Source organism: Pinus tabuliformis, chromosome 6 (assembly GCF_031772625.1).
Source record: "Pinus tabuliformis cultivar Carrire ecotype Pingquan chromosome 6, CPIR1, whole genome shotgun sequence".
In the NCBI taxonomy this organism is placed as follows: Eukaryota; Viridiplantae; Streptophyta; class Pinopsida; order Pinales; family Pinaceae; genus Pinus; species Pinus tabuliformis.
Genome location: NC_142292.1, coordinates 1,502,010,745 through 1,502,033,117, shown reverse-complemented (window position 1 = coordinate 1,502,033,117; position 22,373 = coordinate 1,502,010,745).

The following is a 22,373-nucleotide window of genomic DNA, read 5'->3' as shown; positions in this document are numbered from 1 at the left end:
GTCAAAAATTCGTCTAAAACCATGACGTTGAGCTAGGAGCATAAAGGCGAGCCCTTCCTTTCCTTCAAGCAATTTGTAGTTAGCCTGATAACCTTTAGGGGGATACCAACTGATGGGGCTCTAAAATCGACAACCTAACCAATAAGGTCCTCTAAAAATAAGATTGCTATATGTGACAAAACGAGGCGCAACTGCTTTAAAATTTCTGTAGTTAAATGGTTCCCTATCCTGCACACTATTAATGGTGAATATCCACCAGAGCTTAGATGCAGCTAGAGGGCTTTCTTGAATGGAGAGAAAATATGATACTCCTTTCTATACAATCTCCTTATGAATGGGCCCTAATATTTTAATCACCCCTTCTCGTGTCATCAGACTCTTATGGTTGGCAAGCATTTGTAAAGGGTGCTTAGGTTCACTTCTTACCTAAATATCCAATCCATGTTCCTATCTTTGGAATGCGTTATGAGATTTAAACCATTTGAGTTGGTTAACTGCAAATGATATAAAAGCCTGGAATTGAACATCCCCTACAAAAGGGTTTAGGTTCTTTTCCACCTCGTTCTCTAATACAAAATTATGTAGGTAAAACTCACAAAGAAGCCTTTGATCCTTTACACCATGTTTTTTGCAGCAATTTATAAAGTCTTCAATTGTTCTTAACTTAATTGGTTTTCTAGATCTTACAGATTTAATTTTCAACAAAAGGTATCGTTCTAGCAAAAACAAGGCATAATTGGTGGTGGGAGGCTTGCATACCAAGACATCTATATATAGTGAGAAGATGGTGTTTGTTTGACCTATGACCATGTCTAGTTTGGGCTCAATCTTCTCTATTTTCTCTTCTATCTTTTTGCATTTGTCAAAAGTCTTGCTCTCTATTGCATTCATTTCCTGAAGCTATCTCTACAGCTCTTGATATTTCTGTTGGGAAACTATTTCTTGTTCAAGTCATTCCACCGTGAGCTGAGCTTGTGCCAATTCTTCCTGAAGATTCAGTATAATGGGGTCATTGTGTGTCATGATGTCCTTGGCTTTTATGCCTATATGAGTGCTTACGCTATGAGAAGGGGTGTCTTCTGTCTATATTTCTTTATTATGGGAGGTCCAAACCTCTGTCTAAGTAGCCATGCTGTAAGAGGATACATCCTCTGTCTTGCATGTTGTTCTGTTTGAGTAGGTATGGGCTCAGTTTTAGTTCATGTAGCCCTACCTTGATATAATTTTGTTCACACGACCACATTTACTATCTTCAGGGTATTGTTCGGAACCTTTCCCATTGTGATTTCTTTTATTTTCCTATGGATCCTTTTGATTGTCTTGTGGAGCTTCTACTGTTCTTTTCTTAGCTTCTTCAATTTGGCTCTATACCTTTTTGAATGAGTAACCGGTCTACTGATAGTCTCGTTAATAGCTTCTGTCTGTAAAGAGCCTGGTTGTTCACCCTGGCTTTGCACCAATAAGAACGTGTTTTCAGATTGATTATCTGCTTCCCGAATAACCTCTATCTCTGCTTCTTCTTCTTGGCCTATGTTTTCTAGGTCTAGACCTTCATGGTTGTTTTCCACTGGGAGCATGTCACCAGATTGGTTTTCTAATTCCCGAATGGCCTCTACATCTGTTTTCACTTTGCGGCTTGCATCTTTTGAGGGATATAGAATTCTAATATAGCGAGAGTTCCTAGGAGATTGGGTTTCTCTTAAGTTAAGATTGAGTAGTCCTTTAGGCTGCATGGAGACATTCATGTTGGCCAAGACCTGGGCCATCTCGAAATCGTGCAACAGATTGTCTTGGTGGCTCATATTTGGTGTTAGGGGAGTGTAGAGCTGTAACTAGGGTCTCTCACATCGCTAATTATCCTACATTAGTAAGTCAATCTGGGAACGTTTTGTTATTGCAAGGAGTAACTCAATCCGAGGCTGTTTGTCCGAGTAATGCTCGGTAGTATAGTGTCCTAATGGTCTGAAAGGAAACAGATGCTAAGCTGTAACGAAACTAACCCAAAAGATAAAATCACGCAAAGCAGTTGATCAGTCAAGGGTATGGAAACGATAACCTATTCCTTTAGAAACTGATAAAGAAAGGAAATCAGAGCATATACTTATAGGTCTGGGGCTAAGCAGCGTCTTGCTGAGGCTCACGACAGCCTTAGGCCTGCTCTCACACTAAAACAACAAAGGCAGGTAAATCAAGCAGCGAAAAGTAAAATGGAACAGCAATCTGGAAATGGAACAGCAGTAAAGAAATGGAACAGCAAGAATAAATGGAACATCAATAATGGAACAACAAATAATGGAACATCAAATAATGGAACAACAATTCTCAGCCGTACGTACACGTTATCTACTACTACATCAATCTGAGAATAATGGGTGATACGACTATGTTCCTGAACAAGGTAATACTGCTTTCAATGTCTTACAAATACTATTTCACATGGATCTGATAGCAATACGTTCATACCAACATTCTGCTACAGGAATGGCTGAGAGACGCAATTCAAATAGATCCACTATTATAATGCAGAGACATGAGATAAAAGACTTATTCAGATGTCAGTTATAACAAAACATAGCATATCATATGGACGATGTATCAGATTATTGAAATAATGGAAATAAACAAACTACACAATATAATAGTACAAAAGCAAGTGTCCGTAGGAGCTGGGCCCTTGGCTACCAATGGAACACCGCCTGAAGTTACTCCAGATGCAGAGACGAAATGAACACCAAGTCTTTTATATTAATTGCATCAACAAAAGTATAACAACGTCAGGTCTCAGCGAGACTCAATAATTACAGTTGGCTCTGGAATTGAAAATTACAAAGACAGTCCTCCTCCGTTCAATGGCGTGATGCCTTTATATAACAGAAATGACGGAGGTATCTAGATAATCAAAAAATAACTTAAAGCAGCGATCCCTCGGGATCAAGGATCCTGAGGGATTCGCTAATCGTTCGATTCTTCTCTTTCCCTTCTTGCGTTCTCCGTCTTAGTATCCCGCCTTCTTTCTTTGGGCTATTCGGCTCTAATTTTACTTGATCTTGTTCGCATCCGTTTCCCTGTTGGCGGGACAGTAGTTATTTTCCCTTTGCTTCTTGCTTTCAATCGCCGGTCCTCTGTTTTCGCGTCTTCCTGCATAGAAAACGTCAATCATTAGCAGTTAAGCTTCCTTTATCAATTATTGCACATTTTATCAAAACCCTTTATCTTCTTTGAACTCACAATGCATAAAAGGTTACAACTATTATTGAAAAACCACTAGATTGCTAGTCAAAAGCATACCTTCCAGGTGCTCCACACACCCCCCCGCTTACCCTGTTTCATGGCCTCATGAAAACATTGTAGTTGAGGTGCAAGGCGGTGAGAGAATAGGCCGGAGAAGGGATCTCGTGAGGAGGCCCGCAACCGTGATGAGCAACTAGATGGTCAAAGAACTGGTCTATTTGATCTGCAGGCATCTCATATAAGGCCTGATATCCGGGTGCAGGATGCCAAATAATTGGACTGCGAAATTGATACCCTAACCAGGATGGCCCTGCTTGCAGGATCCGTTCCCCATAAAGGTTCAACTGGCTGGCAGCCAGCTCAAAATTCTCATATTTGAATGGTTCCCTGAGCTGGATGCTTGGACTAGAAGTCCAGTATCGAAATTTTGCAGCATCGAGGGCAAGATCTTTAATAGTCAGGAAATATTCCAGACCGTTTCGGATCAAGTCTTCGTGCATGGGCCCTATTATCTCAATGACTCCTGGGGTCCTTGTGAGACTCCTATGCTTTCTCCATAGCGTCACTGGGTCTCTAGGTTCAGCTCGTATCCACAAGTCTAGGCTATTTTCTTGTCTCTGAAAGGTGTTATAAGCTCTGAGCCATTTCACCTGATTAACCCCAAATGAGATGAAGGCTTGGAATTGTATATCACCAACAAAAGGGCCAGGATTTAAATCAGTTTCCTGGTCTAGCACGAGATTGTGCAGGTAGAACTCGCATAATAACCTCTGAACTCTAACTCCATAGTGCTTGCAACAGTCTATAAAGTCATTAACAGTGTTGATATGGATAGGTGCGCCTGCCCTAACGGATTTTATTTTTAATCTCAGATATCGTTCAAGGAAAAATAAAGCATAATTTTTAGCAGGGGCCCTACAAGTCAAAACATCATTATATAAGGAACACACGGTGTCCATCTGCTTAACAACACTATCTAATCGACGAGTTACCTTAGCAACCTTTTCCTGCTCCTTCTGCCATCCTTCAAAGGCCTGGCTCTCGGACTGACTGATGTCTCGAAGTTGCTGTTGGAGCTCTTCGTATCTTTCCTTGGGGACTGTCTGTTCTCGCAATTGCTTGGCTTCCTGCTGGGCTTCCTTCATCATTTTATGCAAGGTTCTGGTTTTTGGGTCCTTCTTCCACACAGCCGTAGAGGTTGGGAGTTTAACCTGGACCTTCTTATTACGTTGCTTTGAGCTTTGGACTCGAATTACGCCCGAGGGTGGTGCTTCAGTTTGGACTTCTTTGTTTTCTATTTCCTTCTTAATGCGAACGAAGGGTTGCTGTGGTCTTCCTGCCATCGGAGCCTCTTGTTGTTCCATTGGGATATCCATTCGTTCTTCAAGGCCAGATGGAACAACAGTCTGTCCCTGCGCGCTATTTGGAACAGCAGTTTGTTCCTCCATATCATTTGGAACAGCACCCTGTTCCTCATTATTATTTGGAACAGGAGACTGTTCCTTAGCAGTAGGTCTCCTGATGGGGTTTCGTCCATCAAAGCGAATTCTCGTCCTTGGGGTTCTTGCTACCGTGGTCCTCTTCCTTTTCCCTGCAGTCTTTTGTATCCTCAGACTAGCTTTCAGCATCCGAATTTGCCGCCGAAGTCTGGCTATAGTGCCCAGCATCCTCTGCTGCTTCTTCCTCAATTTCGCAATTTCCCTTGTTTCGGCAGAGGGTTTGGTTTTCCGGCTTGCGTCTTCTGTGATATCTTCCGGCACCCTGGGGACAGATTGTCCCCGATTGTTATCTTCCATTTCATTATCATGGCCAGGCAGGTTTTCTCCCCCTGCCTCTTCTGCATGCATTTGCTCGGGTAATTCTCTTTCTGTGGGACCGTCGGGGACACCTCTTGTGCTGGAGTCCTGGCCATATTCTCCCATATTGGCCAGAACTGCTGCCAATTCCTCCTCACTTGGAGGGTCTTGTAATGGGCTACCCCCTGGCTGTGCAATTTCTTCTTCCTCGTTGCCCTGTTTGGTGGCCTCTTCTCCCTCAGAGGGTTCATGTCCCTTTTCAATTTCTCCTTCCGGCTGGTCAGTCTCGGTCTCCGATTGCTCAGCATTTCCTTCGGAGGGTCTTCCCTCTGATTCTGGAGGTTCATCTGCAATTTCAATTGGCTGGGCCATTGTTCCCTGAATTCTTTCCAACCTTCCTCGTATCCGGGCCAGCCGAGCTGACTTCCTTGGCCTTTCAAGTTGGTCGGGAGTATCAGTAGGTTCTGCGGGTTTCTCTGGTTGCTCTGACGTGTCAGGAGGTTACTTCCATTTTGAAGCGGGATGTTTCTCTGCTACTGGCTTCTTGCTTTCTCTAATCGTTCCGGCGTGCCAGAGGATTGTTCAGGTTTTGGGGGTGGTACAGCCGCTCCCCCTTCGACTATTGCGACCAATTCCTCCCAAGAGCTTCGCTGTTGAGTGAGACCGTGGCTTACTATCAACCGAATCAGCCCATGGTGGCTGACGACTGTTTCTATGTGCTGGGCCTTTTTCAAGCTTTGGGCCGCGCCATGCAGTAACGAATTTAAAAGTGCAGGGAGATTTACAGAACATTTTCCTTTTAAAACTGCTAAGAGTTTCAGATGACGAGGTCTTACCACGTCTTTTCTCCCTTCGCAGGTGATATAGCTTTGTACTGTCTTCGCTAGCTCAGTCCAGGGTTCCCCTAGTGCTGCCGGCAAAACTCCTTTCCCTTTGACTGTCAAGCTTTGGCCTTCGTCCTGGAAAGTTTCCATAGCTTTTTGTAATCTCTCCTTCTTCGGCCCCCATTTGGGTCCAACAGCTGGTAATCCTGAGACTTCCGCGATGATATCCTCTGTAACCTTTATCCGCTTTCCTCCTACTACGGAGTAGTTTTCCTGCAAATTCTGCAGGAATTCCAACGCTATTACTTCGTTTGATTCTTGCAGGCGGTTGAAGTAATTCAACCATCCTGCGTTTTCCAGGATTTTGCGAGCAGCATCGGAGACTGTCAGCTTGTGAGGTTCGCTCCAGACCGTCCTTTCGCCCATGATTCAACTCAGAAATGGACTCAGAAATGGAACAACAACTGTTTGCGGTATTTACGACGCAAAAAGGATGATCGATGCCAATTTAGGAAAGGACTACACAGGGCATGCAAAAAAGAAGAGATCGTAGACGGCAGTCTCCGTGAAATGGAAGCATCATACCGTTAAATCATGCCATTTCCTTGTACATTATTTTGCCCGAATGGTATGCAGCCACGTAATCCATGGAGTAATGAGGTTACTTCCCCCCCCCCGCGATCTGATAGGCTGTCCACAACCGTCAAAGAGAGGAGCAGCAGCCAGTCGGGAGTGCAATCATCAAGTACGTCATATGAAAGTATGCCATGTTGTAAAAGAACAATGAAATGCCGAAACCGAGGCAAAAAGGTAGATCGCGTTTTATATAAGCCTGCGTGATATAATGAGGAACTGGAGGATTGGACATTTGTCAACTGTACGAAGTCTCCAGTAGTCATTGTCAGTTTCGTTGCCATGATTGGTGGTAATGTTCATGCGATAAATATATCGGGGTGTGACATATGATACATGCGAAGGATATAAGAGACAGAAAGATTTTAATATCATACCTGTTGGTGTAAATATTACGACTTCGATGCCATTAACAGAGCTCTGCTGCCAACAGGTGTTCATAACCTTGGCAGAGTTGTTTATCTCACCCTCCGGAACCATGATCCCTTGTGTATATTTTGCAGAGTGCTTTGTCAAAATGCAGGCCATTATGCTGGCTTGGTGACCAGATAGTCATAATGCCATTCACAAGGTAGGCGCGAAACGTGGTCAGGCCGGCTCGTGATGAGACCTCCTGTTCCAAGATTTGCTTGTTAATTTATTTTTGGACCATATCCCTGGTGTGGTGGCCATTATGGGAATGCCACTTCGCTTCCACCCTTATGATCATGGTAGGCCGGCTCTGAATGAGACCTCCTATCCTCCATTTGACAACTTTTCATATTTTGTTTTTGTTTTCTTTTGCAGAGCATCTCTCTTGTTTATTTTCACATCAGGGTGGTTCCGCACTCCTTAAGAGCGGGGAATGGTGGAAGAAGTCTTACGATCCCAACAGATAGATATAAATCATTCGTTCTTACTCCCAAGTAATGATCAAAAAAGATTTTTTAGGGAAATAAAGATCACCAATAACAATGGTACCGGTAAATGACAATGATAGTGAAGATTAAAAGTTCACGTCCCTCCTCCTGTTCTTTTATACATACTGGCTTCATAGTGATAGCGATTTATGATGTGCTGATTTCGGTATCTTATGGTTTATGTTCACGGCATAAGTTCATTGCTGTATCTTGAAAGATTGAGGAAACCATGGTCACAAAGCATCCTCCATAAGGACGAAAACATGACAATGGCATTCATAGGATACCATTTCTTTGAGAAGAGCCACTGAAAATCGGAAATGCTGTTCCTTTTGAGAAAGGAACAGCAAAGTCACTCAAATGTTGTTCCTTTTGACAAGGAACAGCAGACACGCTCAAGTGTTGTTCCTTTTCGCAAAGGAACAGCAAAACATCCAAGTGTTGTTCCTTTTCGCAAAGGAACAACAAAACACACAGGTGCTATTCCTTTTCGCAAAGGAATAGCAAAACACACAGGTGCTGTTCCTTTTCACAAAGGAACAACAAAACACACAAGTGTTGTTCCTTTTTGCAGAGGAACAGCAAGACATGCAAATGCTGTTCCTTTTCGCAAAGGAACAGCAAAAACACATAAGTGTTGTTCCTTTTCGCAAAGGAACAGCAAAACACACAGGTGCTGTTCCTTTTCACAAAGGAACAGCAAGACACGCAAATGTTGTTCCTTTTCGCAAAGGAACAGCAAAAACACACAAGTGTTGTTCCTTTTCGCAAAGGAACAGCAAAAACACACAAGTGCTGTTCCTTTTCGCAAAGGAACAGCAAGACACGCAAATGCTGTTCCTTTTCGCAAAGGAACAGCAAAAACACACAAGTGATGTTCCTTTTCGCAAAGGAACAACAAGACACGCAAATGCTGTTCCTTTTCGCAAAGGAACAGCAAAAACACACAAGTGTTGTTCCTTTTCCCAAAGGAACAGCAAAAACACACAAGTGCTGTTCCTTTTCGCAAAGGAACAGCAAAAACACACAAGTGCTATTCCTTTTCGCAAAGGAACAGCAAAAACACACAAGTGTTGTTCATTTTCGCAAAGGAATAGCAAAACACTCCAGTGCTGTTCCTTTTCGCAAAGGAACAACAGAAACACACCAATGTTGTTCCTTTTTGCAAAGGAACAACAAGAACACGCAAGTGCTGTTCCTTTTCGCAAAGGAACAGCAAAAACACTCCAATGTTGTTCCTTTTCGCAAAGGAACAACAGAAACACACCAATGCTGTTCCTTTTTGCAAAGGAACAACAAGAACACTTGGAAAAGAAAAATCAAAGAAACATATATACAAAATGTTATGTACAAGTTATGAAATAAATTTCTTAAGCTATAGGTGAGGAAGATTGCGCTTCCTCTCCTAGAATTTTCATATCAGTATCTTGTCACAGCTGTTGACAGAAGGATTCCCGAGTGAGTGGCTTCCGATAAAGGTGAACTCGGTGGCCATTTACTTTGAATGCATATCCAGAACCGTCAATTGTGACCAAGGTGAGGGTCCCATTATCGTGTACCTTCTGGATTTCGTATGGTCCTAGCCATCGAGTCTGGAGTTTCCCCGGGAAATCCTGAAACCGAGAGTCGTATAACAGAGCCCAGTCTCCTTCATGAAAGACTTTATTCTTGATCAGTGCATCGTGCCATTTAACCCGCTGCTGTTGAATCAATGTTGTATTCTGTAATGCAGAGAGCCTGATTTCGTCTAATTCATTAATCTGCTGTAGTCAGTTGATTTGTGCCTCACTCAGATCTAAGCCGACTTCCTGTGCAGTTCGCAGCGTTCGGATTTCGAATTCTATGGGGAAAATTGGCTGCTTTCCAAACACTAGTTGATAGGGTGAATAGCCTGTAGTGCTTCTCCATGTGGTTCTGTAGGCCCACAGTGCCTCAGGTAGTCGAGCGGCCCAATCTCGCCGATGCGATGCAATGGTTTTTGTTAAAATTGATTCTATTACCTTATTACTACTTTCTACTTGCCCATTTGCCTGCGGATGGTATGGGGTAGTAATCTTATGTTGGACATGGTAATTGTTAAGTGTTGCAGCTAATTTATTTCCAACAAATTGTGGTCCACCATCGGTGATTAATTCTCTCGGAAGTCCATAACGTAAAAACAAATGGAACAAAAATTGTATCACAGAGTCTTCTGTAGCCCTAGGTAATGATTCGGCCTCGACCCATTTAGTAACATAGTCTGTCGCCACCAGAATGTATGTCCTCTGATTTGATGATGGATTGATGGGCCCAACGAAGTCCAGAGCCCATCGTTCGAATGGCTCAATGACCAATTGTGGTCTCAGAGGCATTTCATCGGCTTGGCCAGGTTTTCCTGCTCGCTGGAAGCTATCACAGGCTTGTGCAAACTTTTTTGCATCCTTGAAGATTGTAGGCCAGTAGTATCCGGTCTGCAATACTTTATGTGCTGTTCTTTTTTCAGCGAAATGTCCCCCGCATGGCCCGTCATGGCAAGCTTTTAGAATGTCGAAGATTTCGTCTTCTCGAATACACCTTCTGATTTGCATGTCTGCCCCTGTATGGAACAAATGGCCTCCAATCCATGAAAAGCGAGTGCTTTTCTGAACAATCTGCTTGCGTTCCTGAGGGGTTAAGTGTTTTGGTAACTTACCGACTGCGAGGTAATTGGCGACATTGGCATACCAGGGTGTTCGAACAGCAACAACAAAAAGGTGCTCGTCAGGGAATTGATCGTCTACTGCTGCTGCTTCGACTGTTTTCGGCATCCGTGAGAGGAAATCAGCTACAGGGTTCTCCTTGCGAGGTCGATCCTTAATTGTGATGTCGAACTCCTGCAATAAGATCAACCACCTGGTTGTTCTAGCATTCGTAACAGGTTTATTTGCCAAATATTTGATAGCAGAATGATCTGTATATAGCACAACAGGATAGCCTGTAATATAATGTCTAAATTTGTTAACAGCATGTATTACAACCAGGAATTCCTTTTTAGTAACAGTATAATTAAGTTCGGCAGAGGATAAATTTTTGCTGATATAGTAAATAGCATATGGCTTCTTATCCTCTTCTTGTCCCAGGACTGCACCAATTGCTGTGTCCGAGGCATCAGTTGAGATTTGAAATGGCAAATTCCAGTTAGGTCCTCGAAGGACTGGAGCTGTGGATAGCAGGTTCTTCAATTCCTTAAAAGCCTGGTCGCATTTTTCTGTCCACAAGAAATCAACATTGACAGTCAAAGCATATAGAGGTGCAGCAATACGTGAGTAATGTTCTATAAATCGTCTGTAATACCTAGAAAATCCAAGGAAACTGCGTACCTCTGTTTGAGTAGTTGGAGTAGGGATGAGCAAAAGAATCTGAATTTTAGCCGGGTCTACCTGGATGCCAGCTGCTGAGATGTAGTGCCCTAGAATGAGCCCTTCTGTCATCATCATGTAACACTTTTCGTGGCTCAGGAAAAGTCTGGTAGCGATACAATGTTGTAGGACTTTTTCCAGGGTATCCAGAGCTGGGTCAAAATCATCTCCATACGGTGTAAAGTCATCCATATACACCTCAAGTCCGTCATTTATTAGGTCTGCAAAGATGCTGAGAACAACCCTTTGAAATGTAGCAGGGGCATTACATAGGCTGAAGGGTAGTACTCGATAGGCAAACCTTCCCCAAGGGCAAGTAAATGTAGTTTTATCCTGATCTTCAGGGGCGATTTGGATTTGGTTATATCCGCTGAAGCCATCCAGGAAAGAGAAAAATTTCTTCCTTGCTAAAGTGTCTAATACTTGATCTATGAATGGGAGGGGAAAGTGATCCTTCTGTGTGGCCTTATTTAACTCCCTGTAATCCACGCAGATCCTCCATTTCCCGTTTTTCTTGGGTACCACCACTAGGGGAGAGACCCACTTACTGTCGGAGATGGGGTAAATAAAATTAACATCTAAAAGTTTCTGAAGTTCTGCTTTTACTATTTCTTTTAGATGGGGGTTGAGTCTTCTTTGTGGCTGGCGCACAGGTCTTGCATCCTTCTCTATATAGATGTGGTGGGTGCATAATTGAGGATCAATCCCCTTCATGTCAGGGTAATCCCATGCAAATGCTCCCTTATATTTTTGTAACAGACTAACAAGCTTCATTTCTTGATCTGGTGTCAGGTTGACGTTAATATTTAGAGTCTTACCAAGTTCGATTTCCACTACTTTACTATTGGCAACAACAGTTACTGGTATTGTTTGGTCATGTTGATCTTTTAAGGGATCTTCCTCTAGCTCACTATCAAATGTTGCCTCTATCATAAAACACTGTGTGTGAGAGCTAGATTCGGTTTGACTGATGAAGTTATTGATAGCATCATCTTCTATCTGATCTTTAAAATCTAAAGCCTTCTGTACAGTTAATGGGGCTCTGATATTGTTAGTAAGGTATGACACAGGATACTGATTGGTTTTGATCATTGGCAGGCTTGGCTGTGCTGGAGGATATAGAACGAGATTTTTAACATCTGGTCATTTAGTTATAGTCATGTTTCCCTGCCGGCAACCAATGTAGGCATCGGCAGTAGCAAGCCAAGGTCTTCCTAATATTAGCGGATGTCCATCTAGTCGGGTTTTTGGATTAATTACCAGGAAATTAGTTGGATACTCCCAGGAATCTACGGAAACCATGACATCATATAGAGTACCTTCGGGTCGAACTACAGATCGATCTGCCAATTCTAACAAGGTAGAAGTAGGTTCTACCGATGTGTTGCCAAGCTTTTGGCAGGTGGAAGTTGTCAAAATATTGATTGCAGCTCCCAAGTCGACTAAAGCATTAGGCAGGGTTTGACCATAGATTTGGACAGTCACAATTGGGTTCCCGGGATCCTCGTATTTGATAGGTGTCTCTTTTCCTGATAATAGGTCAGATAAAGTTCCAACTACTTGGACTCTAGGGTTAGTAGTTATATTCCTCCTTGATTTTTTTATGCACAGTTCTTTTATAGTCTTTGCGTATATGGGAATATCTTGAATGGCCTGGAGGAATGGGATTTTTATATACAGATTTTGTAGCTCTCCCAGAATGTCAAAGTCTGGTTGTTGCAGTGGTCGCGGTATGACTAATCGTTCCGGGAAAGGAGGAGAGGATGTATTTATTTGTTGAGGGGTCTGTTCCTTATTTACATCCTTTTGTTGTAGCGATTGTTCTATTGGTAACTGATCTTCAATGTGACCTATTTTGTCTCCCTCTGTTTCTATGATACGTCCAGATCGTAACTTAAGGTCGTTACACTCCCTTAAGTCAAGTCCAGTTTCTGATGTGTCTATGATTTGGATGGATTGGACTGGTCGATTATTAGGATTAGGGTTGGGTTGGGCTGGGAGTTGTGGCCTTAAATTAGACTGGGGGTTTTGTTGTAAGGCTGGTAGAGTTGGTTGAGGGAGTGGAATTGTTCCTGTCGATCTTGGCCAATTGGTCTGCCAGGGTGAACCTTGTGATGTGGGGGGAATCCATTGCGGAGGGTATGAATTGTTCTGCCAATATGGTGGGGTGTAGGGAAAATTTGGCCATCCGAATTGGTTTGTCTGATTCATCCATGGATTTGGAGAAGGAAATGGTTGTGATGACCAATTCGGGACTGGGGGTGTGGGTTGATTTTGCCACATACCATATTGCTGAGCATTGTATTGTGGAGGTTGAAAAGAAGAAGCTGGATCCGAAAACATACCTGATTGCCTTGGTTGCCATTGGCGACGTTGGTTAACAAAGTATGCTGGTTCTGATTCTTCTTCTGCTTCTTTGTATATAGCCTTTAATCCAGGAAGTGAGGGGCAGCTTTCAGTAAGGTGGTCTTTCGTACAGATAGCACAGGCTTGAACTGTATCTAGCGGACATTCTTTGTGGCTATGTTTTTTTCTGCATCGGGGGCAAAAAATTGCCAGATTTTGCTCTGCCTCCATTTGCTTTTGTTTAGCCTGCACAATATCAAGCTGAGTAGTTAATGTCCCTAGGATATCAGTTTTAAAATTTTCTAGTAAATTCCCAAGTTCTACCCGTGTTACCCCTTCTGTTGATATTTTGTTATCTCTAACAAACCTATCATATTCTGTTGGTTTTATCCTTGTGCTACCCCTTGAACTCCTAATACATAAATTAATGATATCGGCAAAATTCTCTTGGTAAATATCTCCTTTTCCCATGATATTCAACGTTTCGATCCACTGTTATTTCATACCTCTTATTAATGCAGTTTTCAACACATTGTCAGGCAGAGGTAATGATGCGTAAGGGGATCTCTGTAAATTATACTGGAAGCGTTCTACATATTCCTCTAGAGTTTCATTTGGTCTGGCCGTGATTTGGAATATTTCATCTTTCAGTTCCCTTGACCTACAGTAATCCTGATATTTCTTGAGAAAGGACTCTTTCATTTGCTCCCAATTGTTTATGACTCCACCGCCTAGACCCATAAACCATCTCAGAGCTGCTCCCTTCAAGGTAGAGGGAAACAACTTTAATTTCTGAGGATCAGTGGTGTAATCATACCCTCTACATAATACATCGAATTCAAATAAGAACGCATCAGGGTCCTCTGATGTCAGTCCGTGAAACGTTGGGATGTGCTGAAGAGGAATTGCCTTCATGGGGGCATTCGCAGCAGAATCTACTATAGGGTATTGCAATGTAGAAGTTTGGGCATTTGGCTGATTCTGCGCCATGGGATCGAAGATGTGCCAGTAAACTTCCGGGATTTCTAGGAGGGTGTTCCTAGGTTGAGAAGGGGCGGCCTTGACAGGGGCTGTCTTGATGACACTTCCCTTATCCAGGATTTCTATCTGAAGGAATGGGGTGCTTTCAGTATTAATTCTAGCTGTGCTTCCCTTATCTGGGTTGTTTAACAGCTGGATTATCCTGGAGGGAGATTTCGGTTCCTCTATTTCCCCTGTTTCCCCCTCTCCTTCACAAAGGTTGCTTAAGTTCCCTTCTTGCAGCCGTTCAGACACAGGATTTTCAATTTCTTGGAAGTCCTGTTCAAAAGTCTGACTCTGCACCTCAGCATAGGCTCCAGATGGTGATGCTGTAGCCTGAAGGGAATTGGTAGGCTGCTTGGAATAAGTCTTTCTGATGCCTACTGACGGCTGAGATTCAGTTTTCTTGTAGAGTTCGTCTATGAAGGTCGTTTGACCAAGGGTCACCGGTCCTTTGGCTTTCTCAGGTTTGGCTGGGGTTTTGGTATTCTTTTCTAACTTTTTCTGCTTAGTCATGCACTCTAAGAACTACTAAATCCTATCAACCAGCAATTATACTAAGAGAGCAGACGGTGGAGCAGGGCTTTTACGTGCTCCGTACGCAGGTTCTTACCTTCCGTTTTTAAAATCCAACTCCCCCCTAGCAGATTTGCGCACTACTCTGTAAAGGGCAAATGGCTATTACTCCTCCCCGGCAACGGCGCCAAAATGTAGAGCTGTAATTAGGGTCTCTCACACCGCGAATTATCCTACATTAATAAGTCAATCCGGGAACGTTTTGTTATTGCAAGGAGTAACTCAATCCGAGGCTGTTTGTCCGAGTAATGCTCGGTAGTATAGTGTCCTAATGGTCTGAAAGGAAATAGATGCTAAGCTGTAACGAAACTAACCCAAAAGATAAAATCACGCAAAGCAGTTGATCAGTCAAGGGTATGGAAATGATAACCTATCCCTTTAGAAACTGATAAAGAAAGGAAATTAGAGCATAGACTTATAGGTCTGGGGCTAAGCAGCGTCTTGCTGAGGCTCACGACAGCCTTAGGCCTTCTCTCACACTAAAACAACAAAGGCAGGTAAATCAAGCAGCGAAAAGTAAAATGGAACAGCAATCTGGAAATGGAACAGCAGTAAAGAAATGGAACAACAAGAATAAATGGAACAGCAATAATGGAACAACAAATAATGGAATAGCAATTCTCAACCGTATGCACACGTTCTCTACCGCTACAGCAATCTGAGAATAATGGGTGATACGACTATGTTCCTGAACAAGGTAATACTGCTTTCAATGTCTTACAAATAGTATTTCACATGGGTCTGATAGCAATACGTTCATACCAACATTCTGCTACAGGAATGGCTGAGAGACGCAATTCAAATAGATCCACTATTATAATGCAGAGACATGAGATAAAAGACTTATTCAGATGTCAGTTATAACAAAACATAGCATATCATATAGACGATGTATCAGATTACTGAAATAATGGAAATAAACAAACTACACAATATAATAGTACAAAAGCAAGTGTCCGTCGGAGCTGGGCCCTTGGCTACCAATGGAACACCGCCTGAAGTTACTCCAGATGCAGAGATGAAATGAACACCAAGTCTTTTATATTAATTGCATCAACAAAAGTATAACAACGTCAGGTCTCAGTGAGACTCAATAATTACAGTTGGCTCTGGAATTGAAAATTACAAAGACAGTCCTCCTCCGTTCAATGGCGTGATGCCTTTATATAACAGAAATGACGGAGGTATCTAGATAATCAAAAAATAACTTAAAGTAGCGATCCCTCAGGATCAAGGATCCTGAGGGATTCGCTAATCGTTCGATTCTTCTCTTTCCCTTCTTGCGTTCTCCGTCTCAGTATCCCGCCTTCTTTCTTTGGGCTATTCGGCTCTAATTTTACTTGATCTTGTCCGCATCCGGTTCCCTGTTGGCGGGACAGTAGTTATTTTTCCTTTGCTTCTTGCTTTCAATCGCCGGTCCTCTGTTTTCGCGTCTTCCTGCATAGAAAATTTCAATCATTAGCACTTAAGCTTCCTTTATCAATTATTGCACATTTTATCAAAACCCTTTATCTTCTTTGAACTCACAATGCAGAAAAGGTTACAACTATTATTGAAAAACCACTAGATTGCTAGTCAAAAGCATACCTTCCAGAGGAAATCAAAGCATAGACTTATAGGTCTGGGGCTAAGCAGCGTCTTGCTGAGGCTCACGACAGCCTTAGGCCTGCTCTCACACTAAAACGACAAAGGCAGGTAAATCAATCTGCGAAAAGTAAAATGGAACAACAATCTGGAAATGGAACAGCAGTAAAGAAATGGAACAACAATAATGGAACAGCAAATAATGGAACAGCAAATAATGGAACAGCAATTCTCAACCGTATGTACACGTTCTCTACTACTACAGCAATCTGAGAATAATGGGTGATACGACTATGTTCCTGAACAAGGTAATACTGCTTTCAATGTCTTACAAATAGTATTTCACATGGATCTGATAGCAATACGTTCATACCAACATTCTGCTACAGGAATAGCTGAAAGACGCAATTCAAATAGATCCACTATTATAATGCAGAGACATGAGATAAAAGACTCATTCAGATGTCAGTTATAACAAAACATAGCATATCATATAGACGATGTATCAGATTACTGAAATAATGGAAATAAACAAACCACACAATATAATAGTACAAAAGCAAGTGTCCGTCGGAGCTGGGCCCTTGGCTACCAATGGAACACCGCCTGAAGTTACTCCAGATGCAGAGACGAAATGAACACCAAGTCTTTTATATTAATTGCATCAAAAAAAGTATAACAACGTCAGGTCTCAGCGAGACTCAATAATTACAGTTGGCTCTGGAATTGAAAATTACAAAGACAGTCCTCCTCCGTTCAATGGCGTGATGCCTTTATATAACAGAAATGACGGAGGTATCTAGATAATCAAAAAATAACTTAAAGCAGCGATCCCTCAGGATCAAGGATCCTGAGGGATTCGCTAATCGTTCGATTCTTCTCTTTCCCTTCTTGCGTTCTCCGTCTTAGTATCCCGCCTTCTTTCTTTGGGCTATTCGGCTCTAATTTTACTTGATCTTGTCCGCATCCGGTTCCCTGTTGGCGGGACAGCAGTTATTTTCCCTTTGCTTCTTGCTTTCAATCACCGGTCCTCTGTTTTCGCGTCTTCCTGCATAGAAAACGTCAATCATTAGCACTTAAGCTTCCTTTATCAATTATTGCACATTTTATCAAAACCCTTTATCTTCTTTGAACTCACAATGCAGAAAAGGTTACAACTATTATTGAAAAACCACTAGATTGCTAGTCAAAAGCATACCTTCCAGGTGCTCCACAGGGAGGTCCCAATTTGTTTCTTTGTTTATCTTCAGAATGCCCTATTCCTTCCTCAAGTTCTAATTCAAGGGTATCTTGTCCTTCTAACTCTAGCTACAAGTATTGTTCACTTACTGGGCTAGATAATTATATGGGTTGACTAGCGCTACCTTGAAGATTTTCAGACGCTCCTTGTTTTGACGTCTACCTTGTGGATCATCTACGTTTGTTAGGTATGCTTCCTGAAAGGGTAGTCCTCCTTCTTTTTGGAATAGGGTTAGGTGTTGGTAGGGCTACACCTCCTTTGAGGGCCAATATTAGATCATCCTAGGTTGATTTTCATTGAGCAAGGTTATAGCTAACTATTAACCTGATCAGACAATGGTGGCTGACTACTGTTTCTTTGTGTTAGGACCATCTCAGCCTCTCGGCAGTGTCATGCAGTAATGAATTCAACAGTGCAGAGAAATTAACAGAGCATTTGTTTTTTAAAACTGCTAAAAGTTTGAGTTGTCGTGGCCTTGCCACGTGTTAGCTACCTATACCAATAGGTTTCATATTTCATGATTGGCTATGAAAAGGTCCAAATATGCTCTGCTTTGATGATTCAAAGATCACATATTTCCAAGAGCATCCAATCTGTGCTTATAGCTTGGTATGGACTCGAATCTTGATGAATGGTCCAACAGTCTAATCTGGACCATGTCATGTTTTAAATTTTCAGTTGTAGAATAGAGAAAGGAGTCTGTCCAAACTGTTTAATCTTAGCAGACAAGTAGTTTAGGTAGAGAAAAAAGGCTCCCAACAGCTTAATCTGGGACCTTGGAAGAAATAAGGGTAGAAGTAGATAGAAAAACAAAAGAAAAGCCAAAGAAAAGCCAAAGAAAAGAAAAGGCAATGTAAGGGTCTGCAAGTCCAAGTGCACCCTCCAAGAAGAAAATAAAAATGCTAGGCAAATAGATGGGTAGGCAGTTGGGGTTGCAGAAGGGCCATTTCTTATCAGTTGCATGTGTGCTAACTTTGTTTACCAAAGCAAAATCAATGAATTGAGAAGGTGTCATTCTTCATCAGGTTGCAGCAAGCAGGAAGCATGTCTAACCTCCCTTCCTCCCCTCTCCATTTCATTACTAACACTCCCTCATCAGCTGAGATTCATGGAAGAGATTATGGTTTCATGGTGGTTCTTAATCTTTTTAGAAGCCACATTTCTTGTCTAAACTCTTTTCATTTTGATCTACTCCCTAAACTAAATAAGTTTCAAATAAACTTAGTGATTTTCCCCCCTCATTCACATCTTCCCCCATATTAACTCTAACTTTACTATGTAAATCCCCTATACTACCTTTCCCCTACTAGTATTAACACCATGGTGTATAAACCCAAAATTTTGTATAAATATCCCTCCCCTTGGCATTATAGCCATATGTTTTCTAAAAAGGAATCAAAATGACATCTGGTCACTTTGATGAACCTATGCCTCATCTCTCTCCCTTGTTCCAAGTCATTCCACTCATTAAACCTTCATTTGCAAAGAAAAAACCCTATAAAAACCCCTCCTACCCATAACCCCTTTGAAATTATGAAAAAACCCAAAAAACCCACTTTTGCCGCTTAACCAAAGTTGGCGCATATATTTGATTTTTCGAAATATATTGAAAAACATTGAAAAATACCATATCTAAACCTTTCCCGCTGAGCACGTGTCCCAAAAGAAATATTTGTTTATTCCTCCGCCCGCGTCCGTATCCACCGATCACATCGCCCTCCCGTCCACCGTCGGATCGGACCCGTGGGATCCGACGGCCCTCATTGATATCGGAGCGGCCCCCACAACAGACGATTAGCGCCCGAGAAAATGACGAAGGGATACGTCATTGCGCGGCCACGCGTCACCCTCTCGGGTCTCTCGGAGCAGCCTCTGACAAAACCAGGACCGTATCGTAACCGCTCCGAGAAACCGTAACCGCTATGGCACTTACCGCCTGGTTCGCTGGTCCCACGTCATCGCCACCCTGCCATTGCATTAGTACTCTTGTCCGCCCCTGTGCCAATGTTTCTGCCACCGCATCATCCACATGGACCAATAGTAGCTCGCCACCTCACCCGATGACATCATGTTGACATCATCTGAGCTTGACCCCACCCTATGACGTCATGTTGACGTCATCCGAGAAAAAGCGCCAAATTGCCAAAAGGTCCATATTTTGGCCAAAAATCACGTTTTGCATCCTTTTTGCTCATTCGCTATTGTTTCCGCTGCATGGTATTTTACGTCCAAAACTGCGCCACCCCGCTGGAATCGACATGAAGACCTCCAGAGCACCAATCCTGCCCACATTTACGACCACTGCTCGCTGTTTACCAGGTATTTCTCATCATTTATCCTCCATACACCTGAATTGTCTGTAAATTACTCAGAAGGCTCAAAGGACACTAAAACTCATCATTTTACCGGCAAATTCCCTCTGCAAAGCCTCTATTCCCAACTGCAAGCTCGAAAACCACCAGCTGAGCCTTGAATTCCCGAGTTCTTATCAAAAACTGTAAATTGCTCGCGCAATCGTGAGACAGTTGGTCAACCCATTAAAAACCTGCCACAGAAGACAAAGTGAGACCAGACATTGGTCTTATTCGTGATTCAAACAGTATTTCAAGTGCTGTGTACCCACTTCACCCTCTGGTCCTTGAAATTCACACTTTCATTGCAAGTAATCACCGCTGTGTTGTTCTGCCTACTTCAACCAGTTCACCTACAAGTCAGAAGCTTAACAGACCATGGAAACTCCAATTCCACTGAACATCAAGCCTCTCAATGCCCCTCACAGGGAGTTAGAATGGAAAGCTCTGGGAGATATGGATTATCAAATGTTAGACTGGTTTCCATTAGGCTCTAAATATAATATTCAGATGCTAAATGAGCTGAAAGCCCAGCACCTTAGTGGAGCTGATATCCTAGGGATTTGGGACTCAAACTTGCCCATCTACAACCTCCCCCAGGTAAATCCTATGCCTGAATTGATCCACAGATGCCAGGAGTGCTATGATCCATGCCAAAGAGCTGTCCTCAGCCCTACAGGCTCAATTTTGTTCCATATCACCCCAGAGAGCATAAATGAGATGCTGCATTTCCACACTGCAAAACCATTGACCCCCCTCTACATGCAGAATTTGATAAAGAAGGGGAATAAGTTGTCAAATGACCAGATCATCAAAATCAACCAGCTGTTTGTACAACCAGGCTCTGAAGCCATCAGAACTCCTCCTATTGGATATGCTTACTTAAATGAATTGGGCAAAATGCTAGTGGATTTGATCAGCTATGTCCTAGGGTTCAAGGGAATGGAGGATGTGGATGAAATTATAATGGCAATGCTGTCTATATTCTCTCCTGGAAATCCTCCAGCTGTACATTATGACTATGCCACATATATTGCAGATAGGATCCATGACCAGCTGATGAATCTGCAAAGGGAAAGACTGTTCATATATACTTCCTACATTTACCATCTATTCTTGTTTAATCAACCAGGCAGCTTCTTCATTCCCCTGAAACAAGTTAATGCCCAGGGGAATCCAAGGTCAGTTGTGTTTTGGACCTCTGTTTTTCATTGCACCTCTGTGTCACCATACACATACTGTGAGTTCATAGACTTATTCATACATCCAGCTATGACATTATTGTATGGTGTTCCTCCTCCAAGGCTAACTGATGACATGAGGAGAATTCTCCATCTAAACAAAACCTATAGCATTGGTAACTGGTACTTTTACCGAGACCACACAGTCATTAGAGTATATGGATGTGAGTTAAAGCCTTTTAGGCTGCCAAGGTATGTCCCCATGAGGCTTTTTGCCCTCGAATACTTCAGACAATTTGGGAATGCCGACTACCTCCACTTCCAAAGTAAGAACAAGAAGGCACAGTTGAAGGTAAGGAGCCAGCTGGGCCCTTTCCTATATAACAAAAAAGAGGAGGGATGGAAAGAGGCAAACAGTATCCTAGAGGCCCTCAAACTGCAAACTAGCTTTGAGTGGATACCCTATGACCCCAATCATTTTGTTTCCCTCAGGAGGATAAGATACAAATTGGGTACCTATTCACATGTGAGGTAGCCTGAGATTGAGCAGTATGCCAATGCATTAAGCTGGGAAGAGGGCACCCTAGAAGAGGAAATCACTAGTGAAGAGCTGCTAGAAAGAGAGGCCAGAAATATTCAAAAGGAAACTGACTTAGAAACTTGTGGACAAGTCCCCCTCTCATACAAAAGACAACTTGGAGCAGCTGCCTCATCCTCAACAACACATCAGCAAGCTACCATGAATACTCCACAGACAGCCAACAAAGGCAAAGAAAAGCAGGTGGAACAGCCACCTCCTATGACTGAAGAGCAAATGGAAACCCTAGTGCAGCAACAAGAAGAAATGGAGCAGTAGGGAGAAGTGCAGCAGCAAGAAGAACAACAACAACAGGAAGAACAAAGGCAGGAACAGCCTGTCCAGCAAGAGCAAACAATGGAAGCCCCTAAACCCACTGAACAAACTGTGCCTCCAAGACAAGAAACTTCAGCTGATGCATCAATCCTCCAAACTCCACAAAAGGAGGATACAAGCAGGAAAAGGGACAGAGAGATTCCCCTTACAACATCAAAATCTCATGGGGAGAAAAGACAGAGAATCAATCCCTTCTCAGAGGAAGAAATGCCAATAGGACAGTCTTTTGGTATGGTCCCACCTAGCAGGGAAACATTAGCAAGTTCCTTTCAACAGGAACAAGATAGAGCAATGGGAGGAGAAGTAAGTTCCTCAAATCAGCAAAGAGAAGGTGGACCCAGCATTAAACAGCAGTTCATCGACATTAAGAGGAGAAATGAGCCCATCAAGATACAGCTGTAT